Raw genomic sequence first — 12,669 nt, 5'->3', positions numbered from 1 at the left:
TTGGGTATTGCTAAGAACTGACAGTTCAAGGATATAGGACATATATCAGGATCTCCGGGAGTACAGGGCTTGGAGAACAGCCACTTCTTCAAAGTCATTGGATGAATCTAGTGGTGGTGGCCCCTAGGAGGTCACGTTGGGCCTCAGGATTAGCTTGGTGGTCAAGTAACTAGAGGTGGTAGATAAGTGGACTTACTTGAATAACCACAGATTGCAATACATCAAAAACATATAAATCTGAGCTGCCATTTCCCCAGGGAAAGATATTAGGGAAAACATCTCAAATATCCGCCTTTTCAGGGTTATTTTCTGGGGCTTAATGCAGTGTGTGGTTGACTCTCTCATTCCACTAAAGAAATGTTCTAAAGGGGCCTGGGTATGTAGCTCAATGGTGGATACTCACCTCGCATCCACAGGATTCTCCATTCATCCTGGTCTAGTTTTTCATAACAAGCAGAACAGTCCAATTTAGAAGAAGTGACATCAGTGACTGAGACAGCAGGTAGAAGCAGTAAATTTAGTCTAACCCCGGGCACACAAGTGGGAAATTATGTTGGAAAGTTCTACTTGGTAGAGCATTTAGTTGTGCTCCAATGCTAAGGACAGGTTAGCGACAACCTTGAACTATAGCCCTCATGTGATGGGCTTACTTCATGGGGACACCAGCAAGGTATCAGAGTTGACGTTGTGTCATATATTTCCTTCGATTATTAATTATGACTTTGCCAAGTATACTAACTACCTTCACTCTGGTCGTTGTATAGGGAGTTACTGCTTTTAGAGACCACATTTTCATCCTGGGGACAAGTCACACTGACTAGAGTGTCAGTCTCTTCTTGATAATTGCAGAGGTTAAACATGAAGCCCACAACCTCCACACTTTAATATTTGTGAACTGGAGAGATGGCTCAGTGGTTAAGAGCACTGACTGCTCTTCCAAAGGTCCTGAGTTCAATTCCCAGCAACCACATGGTGGCTCACAACCACCTGTGATGGGATCCGATGCCCTCTTCCTGGGTGTCTGAAGACAGCGATAGTGTACTCATATAAATAAATCTTAAAAAAAAAAAGTGAGCCTGGGCTATAAATCCCCAAGTCCCATAACCTTTCAAAGCAATACCACCAATTAGAGAGCAAAGGATCAAACAGAAACCTGAGGGGACCATTAATATACAAACCCCCACCAGCTATAATCTCCAGTTCCCAGGCAGCACTAGCTGCCCTCCGGGACTCTCTGGTCTCTTACCCCTGTATCCATGGAGTCTCCTGTTCTCTCCCATTCTCTCATACCCTTTCTGCTTGCTGTTGGAAATGTTCTCAAATGAACATCTTCCGTAGTAGTTCTCTTCTCGAGAACCGATTTAAGATCTCATCATAGTTGACCAGGGAGGCGGAAAAAAAAATCCGGTAGTCCTCGCCATACACGAAGACGAAAGCTGTGCCTGTCCCACCGAGGATCTACTTTGGCCGTCTAAAATTCTGGACATATCCCTTTAACTGTCTGAATAGAATAGCAAAACAAATGCTATGGATCAGATTCTTGCCCTGTGCGTTCATGCTCGCTGGAGGGATGCTCAGGCTGTGAGAGGCTGAACAGAAGCCTCCCGTGCCCGCAGTGTGTCGTTAACCCTCGTTGGGTGCTGTGCTCTGCCCGGACAGACTTATGCGTACATTTGTGACATTTGCTTTGCCTCTGGAGTCTGCTTACACTGCTGAATAAATACAATGTGGCGAGTTAGGTAGCTCTCAGGCAGCAAAAGACAAGACAGCACAGTAAAGTTGCAGTACTAGTCTTATTTCATCAAGAGTCACAGACCTGACATCTAAGCAAGTTTCATGAAGCTCCTGAAATACTGTTTCCCCCGCCCCGCCCCCGCCCCGCCCCCGCCCCCGCCCCATCCCGCCCCCGCCCCGGGCTGTACGCGTCCAGGCATCCACGTAACGGTAATGTTTTCACAGCAGAGTCCTTTACAGTTTGAGCGATGTTACCATTTGCTGGCGTTCTCGGTGTACAGCTCTTCCACCCGGTTGCACCCAATTTCACTGATCAGCAGCTCTGGCTCGGCTTCATCCTCGCGTATTCAATAATTCACTTGGCAGGTACAGAGAGGCACATCCACAAAGGAACCCCAGCATCGCGGAGCATCGGGCACATGCTCACTGTCTGCTCTCTTGGACCCGGCACTGAACTTGGATACAAGGAGGCTCGCCAGTCAGGCGTGTTTTGGCAGCGGAAATATTTATTAATTTTTTTTTCTGAAAGGATGAGTTGGATTTCTGTCTTTTGCCCCCCCCCCCCCAATGTGGTTTCTGTCAGCAGGTTCTTTTAAAATATCCATAGGTTGTTCGTATGTGGCCAGGCACTAGGGCGGGGAGTTGGGCTTGGTCAAACAGGGTCAGAGGTTAAATTAAAATCCCAGCAAACTTTCCCCGGAGAAGTGTCTGCCTCACATTGTAATCGTATGGCTGTGATCATGTAGAACCTTACAGTACTTCAAGTGATTTCAATGTCTAGAAAAGTTCTAAAAATTGTTCTCCTCTGGCCCCTAGCCTGTTTCCTAGGCAGCCTACACAACTGCGGGAGTCATCTGGGTACAGCGCTCAACACTTTCACAAATATAGGCTTTAGTCGGATCCACCATTTTCCATGACTTTTCATCTTTTGTTCCAATTTGAGTTCCCATCATGCACTTGGGCACCATATTTCTTCAGTTCATGTGAGTTTGCCCCAATCCCCTGGGAGGTGGCCCAGTCAGTAGATCATCTGCCACGTAAGCCATAAGGACTTCTTTGGATCTCTAGAACTGACAGAAAATATCAGGTATGGTGGTGAGCGCTTGCAACCCCAGCACTTGGGAAAGGAGGCTGGAACCCTGAGGTTCATTGGTCAGTCAGATAGCCAGAGTGATTGATGGAGTTTCAGGTTCAGTGAGAGTCCCCGTCTCAAAAATTACAGGTGGGGAGAGTGACCAAGGAAGACACCTGCCTTCAACTTCTGGTTTCCACACAGATGCACACACATGTGCACACATCCCCCAATACACATAGGCATGCATCTCCCACAACCAAGTAAACACACACACACACACACACACACACACACACACACTTCAGTTACTATAATCCTAGATCTGTATATTTGCAGAGTGAGAGAGCCCGAGTCCCAATCAGGGTTCTGTTATTGATGTGCTGAGTCAACAAACACTTTATTAACCCTTGCCCTTCCTTCTTTATAACCCAGGCATACGAATTCAACCTCATTTGTGTCAAGGATGCTACCATAACCTCCTCACGGGGGTGGGGTGGGTGGAGCAAGGGAGTTCACATGGCAAAGCTCTAAGTTCACAGTTAGCTCTAAGCTGTCTTGCTTCCCCATGTAAGTACCTAGTTACCCAACATTCATTTCTTTCTTGCATGGCTATGGGTTACTCCTTCTAAGGTAACTACCCTCTAGAATAGATCATAGACACTCAGTGAAGAACAGTCCATTGGTACCGAAGAAGGCTTAGTGCCATTCCCATCCCTGCTTACCTGTCCTTGGGTCCGGTCTCCCTGCCACAAGGCTGCCATCTTTGTGTTTTCGTAGACACCTCCATGTAAAAACCCAGCCGTCTAAAGACGCTGCCCCTCTGGAGCTTTTGACAATGTAGCAACTGCTAAGGGAAGAATATGGCTGGGATGGCACAGGCAGTCTTGCTTCCTTTGTGTTGGGAATAATAATAATATTACCTGCGGGTCACAGAGTATCTGTTATACACAGCAATTGTAATAGCCTTTCTGCTGATTTCTTTTTGGTGGGGCTGGGGCTAGACCCCAGGGCCTTGAGCATGAAGGCAAGTGATCCATCTTAGAGCTATATCCCAGCCCACCCCCACCCCCTTTTAGAGATAGTGTCTCATGTAGCACAGTCTGTCTTGCCAAACCACTGGTCAAATCTAACTTAGAACACCTATCATCCTGCCTCAGCCCCCCCGAGAGTCGGGAAAACAGGGGCGAGCCACCATGCTTGCTCCGTTATGCTTTAAATCTCTTCTGGTCTAACCTCATCTAATATCTCAATGTCTCGTGGAGTAGGCACTGTTAGCACTCCCACTTTACAGATAAAAACACTGAGGGCCAGAGAAGCGCCAAGGTCACCCAGCAGCACAGAAGTAGAACAGAGTTCAGAACTGCTAGACTTTGGCACCCAGAATGTGGTCACTTCCAGGTTTGGATTCATTCCTTCAGTTCTTTGCTCTTAAGACGCAGCCGTCCCTGTTGCCTGTGCTTACAGTGAGTGCCGCCCCTCCCCACTCCACCCCTTGGACCCGCATACAGGTTCTACCTCAGATTACTCTGCATGTCTGCATAATTCGCCAGGATCATACATCCCATGATCTCTGTTGCTGCGGTAACCCCATTAGCTCCTCCCCTGCTGAGTGAGAATCAAGTGCAAACAGGGCTTCCTGGATTCCGGGGGCCGACCAGTCTCATTGGAACAAGCATTTGTCTTTTTTTGCTAGGAGCTTAACAGATTGACTCACAGACAGCCAGCTGTTGTGAAGTCCATTTGTTGAAAGGCTTGACTGATGGAAAGCAGGGTCTTATTTCCTCGATAATAAAGAAACGTGGAAGCCAAAGATCTCTAAAGTATTTTCCTGCATAGACAAGGGGGCTTTTTTCCTCCAAACAATTGTAATGTTAATTAGTGTAAGGACCCCTATTCTGTGATTTACAGTAGCTCACATGTCTACAAATTAAGCACTGATACAAAATTAGAGAGGATGGACGAACAGGGTGTGGCAAATCTTGACTCCACCTCCTGGGGGGATCCAGAGTTTGAATGACAGCGGCTTTCCACCGCAGACGCTGCCAAACCCCAGAGTTTTTGCTCAGCCTGGAGCAGATCCACTGTGTGGGCTGGGCTGGCCTGGCCTGCTAAGAAAGTGCCTGGCTCAAAGAAACAATGTATCTCCTGGTTTGCAGAAAGCAAGCTTGCTATCACAGAGGATCTGCAGGACTCCTAACGAGCCTCCTCCCAACAGAGAGTGTTCAAATATTGCCTGGATTCAGAGACGCCTCGGCATGGCTTGGCGATGAACTTCCCCACTGAGATTTTGGCGATGGGTATTAACGCCGTTTGGCACAGTTCAGAGAGCTGTTGGAAGAACAGACTGCCTTGGTCTTGTGAAAGATTTTCTTTCCAACCAGTCTAGAGTGCTCTGCTCCATAGCGCAGGGTCCCATCGGTCCCTTTTTCCATGACAACCTTTGAAACCCCAGAAAGCCGGCTCCGTGTCTTGTTTATCTCTTTGTTCTCAGTGCCAACCAGATTTCCTGGCACAGAGTCCGCACTGAGGTAATGTTTGTTTGGGAAAAAAAAAGTTAAACATAGTTTTCCCACAGAGGCGGCTTGAGACATCAGATTTTCCTAATCTGAATGGATTTGGCCAAGCGACTGGGCACATTTCCGGGGTTTAGACTAAATATAAAATGTAAAATAGGAGTTTCCTGGCTCAGAAAGCTCCTTAAGACCATCCAGGAGCCTACATGATTTGAGATAATCATATGGCATCCTGCTGGTGGCAGTTGGAGGTGTCTTGGAACATCCGCTCTTCTGGCCTAGCCTGGGTCGGTCCTCAGAACTGGGCTTCCGGGCAGATAGATAAGCTGATCTCCAGCTACTTTCATCTCAGAGTCGTTTTCTCTTTGATCTCCCCAGCTTGTTGGAGAAACTGAGACAGCGTGGCAACTTCTGAGAATGCCCTGTTTACTCAAGGAGGGACTTTGATATTCAAGAGTAGAGGAACGGAGGTGAGCAATGCCATAGGCTAGGTGGGGTATTTGATGTCTGATTGTAGATACAGTGTCCGTGATCTCAAGTCTACTAGCCTCAGTGGAACTGCATCACACTGTCATTTCTTCCTAGAGGAGACTCTGGCTGATGGCGGGGACAGGGACCAGGCCTCCTGTCCTCACTGAGACAGTTCTGAAGGGCTCTCTCCTCTGGAGCTTCCTGAAGAATCTTGGTCCTCTGTTCCAAGTGCGTTTAAAGTCAGAGTCCTGTGTGCTCTGTTTTTCTCCCGTCCGTCCCCCAGCAGCTCTTCCTCTTTAAAGCAGTCCTTTGAGTCAGGACCCCAGGGCTTGCTTCAGTGGGGGCAACAGGGACGCTGACCCCTTTCCCATTTTCTGATTGATTATTCATAGATATGGTTTTGGGAGGCTGTGCTGTGACCGTCATAGCTGCACACGACTGCATGCCTGTACCACACCCGGAAGCCAGCATTTCCAAGTCTTTCTCCCTATCTTTCCACTCTTCCTGATGACCTGTTTGTCTTGTAGGGGGTGGTACAGACCTGTAGGGCTCAGCCCTCAGCCCTCACTTGTTTGTGGCACCTGAGTCACCTCCTGGCCTCTGCATTCAGCGTTGCGCATTGCAAAGAAAAGCTTCTCTGACTAAGGCTGTGAGTATCACCTATCTGTGGGGATGGGCGGAACTACTTAGACGACATCTTGGCACCACGACGAATTCAGCTCAAGAAGCGTTAAGTTCATTCCTGGGGCCTCCTCGGCTACGGGCTTTGGATAAGGTTGGGTTCACAGATTTCTGTCCCATCATAAAATCTGTCTTCCCCGTCTTTTATTTCTCTGGACACCGAGCTGGTTTTGTTTCTCTGTCCCCAGCGTGTGAGTTCCCTGCGATGGCTTTACTTTGAAATATGGCGTCTACTGCCTTCAAGGATCAACCGGAAAAACCAGAGAGAAAGCCCATTTTAATAGTTATTCAGTGTGGTTAGGGCCGACCTCTGATTGGCATGCATTAGCCTTTCTAAACATAGAACATTTACAGATCAAGAAACAAAACCTAAGGAAGTTATGTTTGTCAGCGAGCGCCAGAGCGACACCCAGGCAATTTGGCTGTGCAGCCCACGCCGTTAAGTACTGACTGCTCTGTCACCCTATGCAAATGAGCAGTCACCCTTGAGCAACATACAGTCTGGTGGGGGAGAGACGCTAATTAAGTAACTGAAAGGTGAACTAAGACAGATATATCAAGAGGCTTCTACATCGAGTAAAAAGAGAAAAACACTACCTGAGATTTTGGGGAGTAAAAAGTGTTTTCATGGAAGAAACACATTTTGGAGATTGGATAGAAAGTTGGGTGACTCATGCTTCTTTGTAACATCAGCACTCTGGATGCCAAGGCAGGAGGATTGAGAGTTTGGTACTCGCCTGGGCTACCTAATGAGACTCTGTCTCAGAAACGAAACTAAACCAAATCGGGAGATCTGTGGTCATGGCCAGCAGCTGTCATCCAGTGGGAGCCTCGGAGTTTCTGTGGGCCCAGCTTGAGAGATGAGAGATGGCTAGAGAAGGTGTGGGTGACAGAAACGGGGAGGTGCCAGCTTCACTGTGAGCTTGGATGTCAGGGCGACCATTTTCTCTGACTTGGAGGGTTACGGGGAGGCGGCGATGGGACGGGGCTCAGAAGAGACCCAGTTGATACTGTAGAGACAGTGACCGGGTCAGGCTGCCTGCAAGAAGCAGGGGCCACAGGAGAGGAAGCCTGGACCCTGTAGGACAGAGTCATTGGGATGGGGGTGTGGCCCTCTTTCTTCTTCCCCTTCGGTAAGATATGTGCAATTGGGAATTCCCTTTTGGATGAAGCTGATATTTATTGAGCACTTATGCTCTAAGTAGAACATAAAGGATATACCATATACTTTAATTGTATAATTATATACATTAATTATATAATTATATATTACATAAATTATATAATTATATCATGTATGAAGCTGATATTTATTGAGCACTTATGTCTAAGTAGAACATGAGGATATACTACATATTTTAATTGTATAATTACATAACATTAATTATATAATTATATATTACATAAATTATATAATTATATCATGTATGAAGCTGATATTTATTAAGTGCTTATGATCTAAGCAGGCTATAAAGCATATACTACATAACACCAGTGTTATATAATTATATATAGTTATATACTTATATATATGTTACATTATTATATTACGGCTGAAGCTGATATTTATTGAGCACTTATGCTCTAACTAGAACATAAAGCATATACTATAAATGAATTATATAGTTATATAAATTTGACAGTTGTTTGGCAATGGGGTCTTTCCTGTTACCTAGACTAGTCTTGAACTCCTGGACTTCAGCCATCTTCCCATCTCATCCTCCCAAGTCACTGGGATAATTGGCTTTTCTCCAGCGGATTCTTTGGCATTGTCTGAGTCAAGATTTAACCTGAAAAATCTAGTCAAAAAATAGCGTAAGCTTGGGGAACTGTGGCTGACCTGAATTATGGTCTAGGCCAGCGGTTCTCAACCTTCCTAATGCTACAACCCTTTAATACAGTTCCTCACGTTGGGGTGACCCCCTCACCCCAACAGAAAAAAATTACTTCATTATTAGCTCATAACTGTAATTTTGCTACTGTTATAATTGTAATGTAAATATCTGATATTCAGGGTATCTGACATGGGATTCTTGCAAAAAGGTCCTTTAACTTGCTCGGGGGTCACGACCCACATGCTGAGAACTGCTGGTCCCGCTGATTTTTTAAAAATTATTATTATTATTATTATTATTATTATTATTATTATTATTATTATTATTATTATTGTAGGGGACACAGCGTAAGCCTTCACAGGATTCATGTATTTTTATGAGTGCAGTGCAAAGGTTGCCAAGAACATCTTTGAATCTTAGGATCTTTCTCCACGAGCTTCTTTTGACCCATTTGCGTTAGTTGCAGACTTTTCACTCTAACCATCGTGGAGAACTACCTGGAGACTGACGAACTGCCCAAAAGTCCTGAAAAGAGGACTTTATTCAGTCAGTGTCCTAGTTTGCTTTCTGTTGCAGTGATAAATCACTGACCAAACCAGTCTGAGGAAGGAGGGGCGTTGTTCATCCTACGCTTCCAGGTCCATCACTGAGGGAAGTCAGGGCAGGAGCTCAGACAGGAGGCAGGAACTGAAGGGGAGACCGTGGGGGAAGGCTGCATATGAGCTTGCTGCCCAAGGATTGCTCAGTTACACTTAGGACCACCAACCCAGGGGTGTGGTCACTGCCCACCTTGGGCCAGGCCCTCCCTCATGAACCACTAATCGTGAAAATGTTCCGCAGACTTGTCCACAGGCCAATCTGATGGAGGCGATTCCTCAATTGCGCTCCCTCCTTCCATGTGCCTCTTGTTTTTGTCAGGCGACAAGAACTAACCTTCATAGACAGTGTCAGATTTCTAAGGTTCACTAGCCCAACCCATGTACATGGCAACACAATCCTTAGCGGCAATCAGACTACAGATGTGGAAGTCGTTCTCGATTCCTCGTCCACTTCCGCCTCACCCAAAGCCCTGGGTCCCATCTGCTTTTTCCACAAACAAAAACAAAGGCATCTCACGTCTGGTACGCTAAGCAGGGGCCTTTCGGCTTCCTCCTGCTTTGTGGACAGCTGCCCACATGTCGAGAGAGATTTCAAGCTATTCTGTTCTCCCATCCTAAATTCCCAAGAGATCCCCAACTGCTTAAGTTCACCCCGCAGGCAGATGCTGCGACCACCTAATTGCCTGCTTTGCACACCTAGCTGGTTTTTTCAGCTAAACTAAACCCAGTGGATTGGAGATTGTCATTTCCACTTCAAGACGCTAGGTGGCGCTCTGGGTGCATGCAACGTTTTTCCTCCGGCTCGGCTGTCCTCTCAGACTGAAAACTTTGGGAGAAAGCTGGATTCTAAAATGGGTTGAGATGACCAGATTTTGCTTAAAACACTTCACATGTGTATTTTTTTTTAGGGCGTGGGGTAGGGGACAAATTATAGCTTGGAAAAAATAAATTGGCAAGATTTCTGGAATTTTCTAATTAAAAACCGCTCCAGCGTTTCTGCTGTTTGAGAATGGACAATCAGCCTGCTGGCACAAACCCGCCATCCCAGCTACAGGAGGCAAGAGAGCAGAAAGCTCAAGGCCACCTGGTCTACAGAGGGCACCTTGAGACTCTTGTCTCACAAACGTGAAGTGAAAAAGGGGCTGGGGTAAACGTGAAATGAAAAAGGGGCTCAGCAGTAGGGGCCTTGCCTGGCACAAGGGGCGGTCCTAGGGGCATCCCTAGTAACATAGCGAGCTGAAGTAAACAAAAGGTACAGATGAGGTGGTGGCCCCGAGGGCACACTAAGTGGCCTTTGGGTGAAGGTTTTGACATTTGGGAAGAGTCCTGGATTAGAAGGGCTCATTTAAAGCCAGCTCAGATTCACCCTGCTGGTCCTTTTGCACCTTAGGAGAGATCAGCTCATCCTCAGGCTCAGAAGAGCAAACTCTGAGGTTTTTCCCAGGGCAGAGTGAGAAGACACTCTTATGGGTGACAAAAACCCTATCCAGGGCATGGAAACACCATCTACTGGGTGGCTGTTCTCTCGTTAAATTCTTTGTACCCTAAGACTCTCCAAGACAGAGATTTGAGATGGAGGCTCTCTCTCTCTCTCTCTCTCTCTCTCTCTCTCTCTCTCTCTCTCTTAAAAGACCTATTTATTTTATTTATATGAGTACACTGTAGCTGTCTTCAGACACACCAGAAGAGGGCATCGGATCCCATTACAGGTGGTTGTGAGCCACCATGTGGTTGCTGGGAGTTGAACTCAGGACCTCTGGAAGAGCAGTCAGTGCTCTTAACCACTAAGCCATCTGAGCCAGCTCTCCAGCCCTTGTTTCTCATTTCTTTAAACCTGACTTGGGGATAATCTTGTTTCATTCTACTGGCTTGAGTCTCTTGCGCTTCTGCTTGAATGGTGAGCAAGAAAGTCCTCAGACTCTGGTAACACTAATAATTTCATTCAAATTCATGGGAAGGGAGGTTTCTAGAAAAGCCACACCTTCTTGTTAAATATATTCGGTAAAGCTGATTGATTGATTAGAACCTCGAGATTCTAGAAAGGTGGAACGTGGCAGATCCAGAGCCTAATTATCTTGGGCTGGCGCTAGAACACGGTCCAAGTACAGAGTCGTTTGAGGGGAATCCTGAGCATCTGGGTGGACAGGCCAAGAAAGCAAGACAAGAATCTTGCGGCCTCAGTTTCCTTAAAACACAGGAATGTTCTTGGATTGTGCTCTCGTGCCCTTCCCAGGTGTGGCAGATAGGAGTGAGGTTGCTTTAAGATTACTCATTACAAAAGGGGAACAAGAATACACTTGGGAGGGAATAGAGAGGCAAAGTTTAGAACAGACACAGAAGGAACACCCATTCAGAGCCTGCCCCACATGTGTGGCCCATACATATACAGCCATCCAATTAGACAAGATGGATGAAGCAAAGAAGTGCAGGCCGACAGGAGCCGGATGTAGATCGCTCCTGAGAGACACAGCCAGAATACAGCAAACACAGAGGCGAATGCCAGCAGCAAACCACTGAACTGAGATTAGGACCCCCGTTGAAGGAATCAGAGAAAGAACTGGAAGAGCTTGAAGGGGCTCGAGACCCCATATGTACAACAATGCCAAGCAACCAGAGCTTCCAGGGACTAAGCCACTACCTAAAGACTATACATGGACTGACCCTGGACTCTGACCTCATAGGTAGCAATGAATATCCTAGTAAGAGCACCAGTGGAAGGGGAAGCCCTGGGTCCTGCCAAGACTGAACCCCCAGTGATCAGGATTGTTGGGGGGAGGGTGGTAATGGGGGGAGGATGGGGAGGGGAACACCCATAGAGAAGGGGAGGGGTTAGAGGGATGTTGGCCTGGAAACCGGGAAAGGGAATAACAATTGAAATGTAAATAAATACCCAATTTAATAAAGATAAAAAAGATTACTCATTACAACTTGGATATTGTTATTTGTTTATATGCCTCTGTGGAAAACCTCCCCCCTCCCCACCATCATGTACAGCTTGTCCTTGTGATGTATACAGCTGGTACCCTTGTGATGTATACAGCTGGTACCCATGAGAACTTTACTCAGGTGACTCTTCTTAACCCTCAGAGTATAAATTGTCTGATGCTCTGAATTGTCTGATGGCTATTGCATGACTCTATAGTCTGTCCCATTTATTGGTTCTGTCCTCCTGGGTCCACCGACTCAAGAACAATAAGCTGGCTCACATTCGTTCTCTCATTAGCCATCCGATGTCCAGCCCTATGTCTAACCTAACACCCACCCCTTCAACTACGAGCAGCTCAATGCTGTCGGAAGAGGCTGACGGTCCTGTTTCCCACCAGTTCATCTTCTGCCAGCCCCAGAGCTAAGCACACGTCATCGGACAGCGTGTGAAGCTCACGGCAGCCCCTTCTCCAGTTTGCTAGTCCCTGACTTAATGGCCTGTCTTCCAGTATGTGTGGAAAACGATGGCCCCGATTTAGGGTCTCCACTTTTACTCCGCACGTGTCAAAGCTTCACGAAACTGCTTCCGCGTTAGGACGTGGTCTTCAGCGCAACCCCATCAATGTTCCTGGGCCACTGTTGCTCCTCCTTGGCTCGAGGAGAAACAGTCTTTCAGTTCCTTTAAGGTGTGAGCCTTGGGCCAGACGGCAGGACAGACGGCTGGGTGTGTAGCAACCTACAAACAGTGAGTCAGAAAGCAGAGCTTCTGCATTCCGGGGACTCCAGCACACACTATGGCGGACTCTGGGCGCCTCTCAGCCCCTGGTTGCCCGTTA

Source organism: Rattus norvegicus, chromosome 20 (assembly GCF_036323735.1).
Source record: "Rattus norvegicus strain BN/NHsdMcwi chromosome 20, GRCr8, whole genome shotgun sequence".
In the NCBI taxonomy this organism is placed as follows: Eukaryota; Metazoa; Chordata; class Mammalia; order Rodentia; family Muridae; genus Rattus; species Rattus norvegicus.
This window is presented reverse-complemented; position numbering follows the sequence as displayed.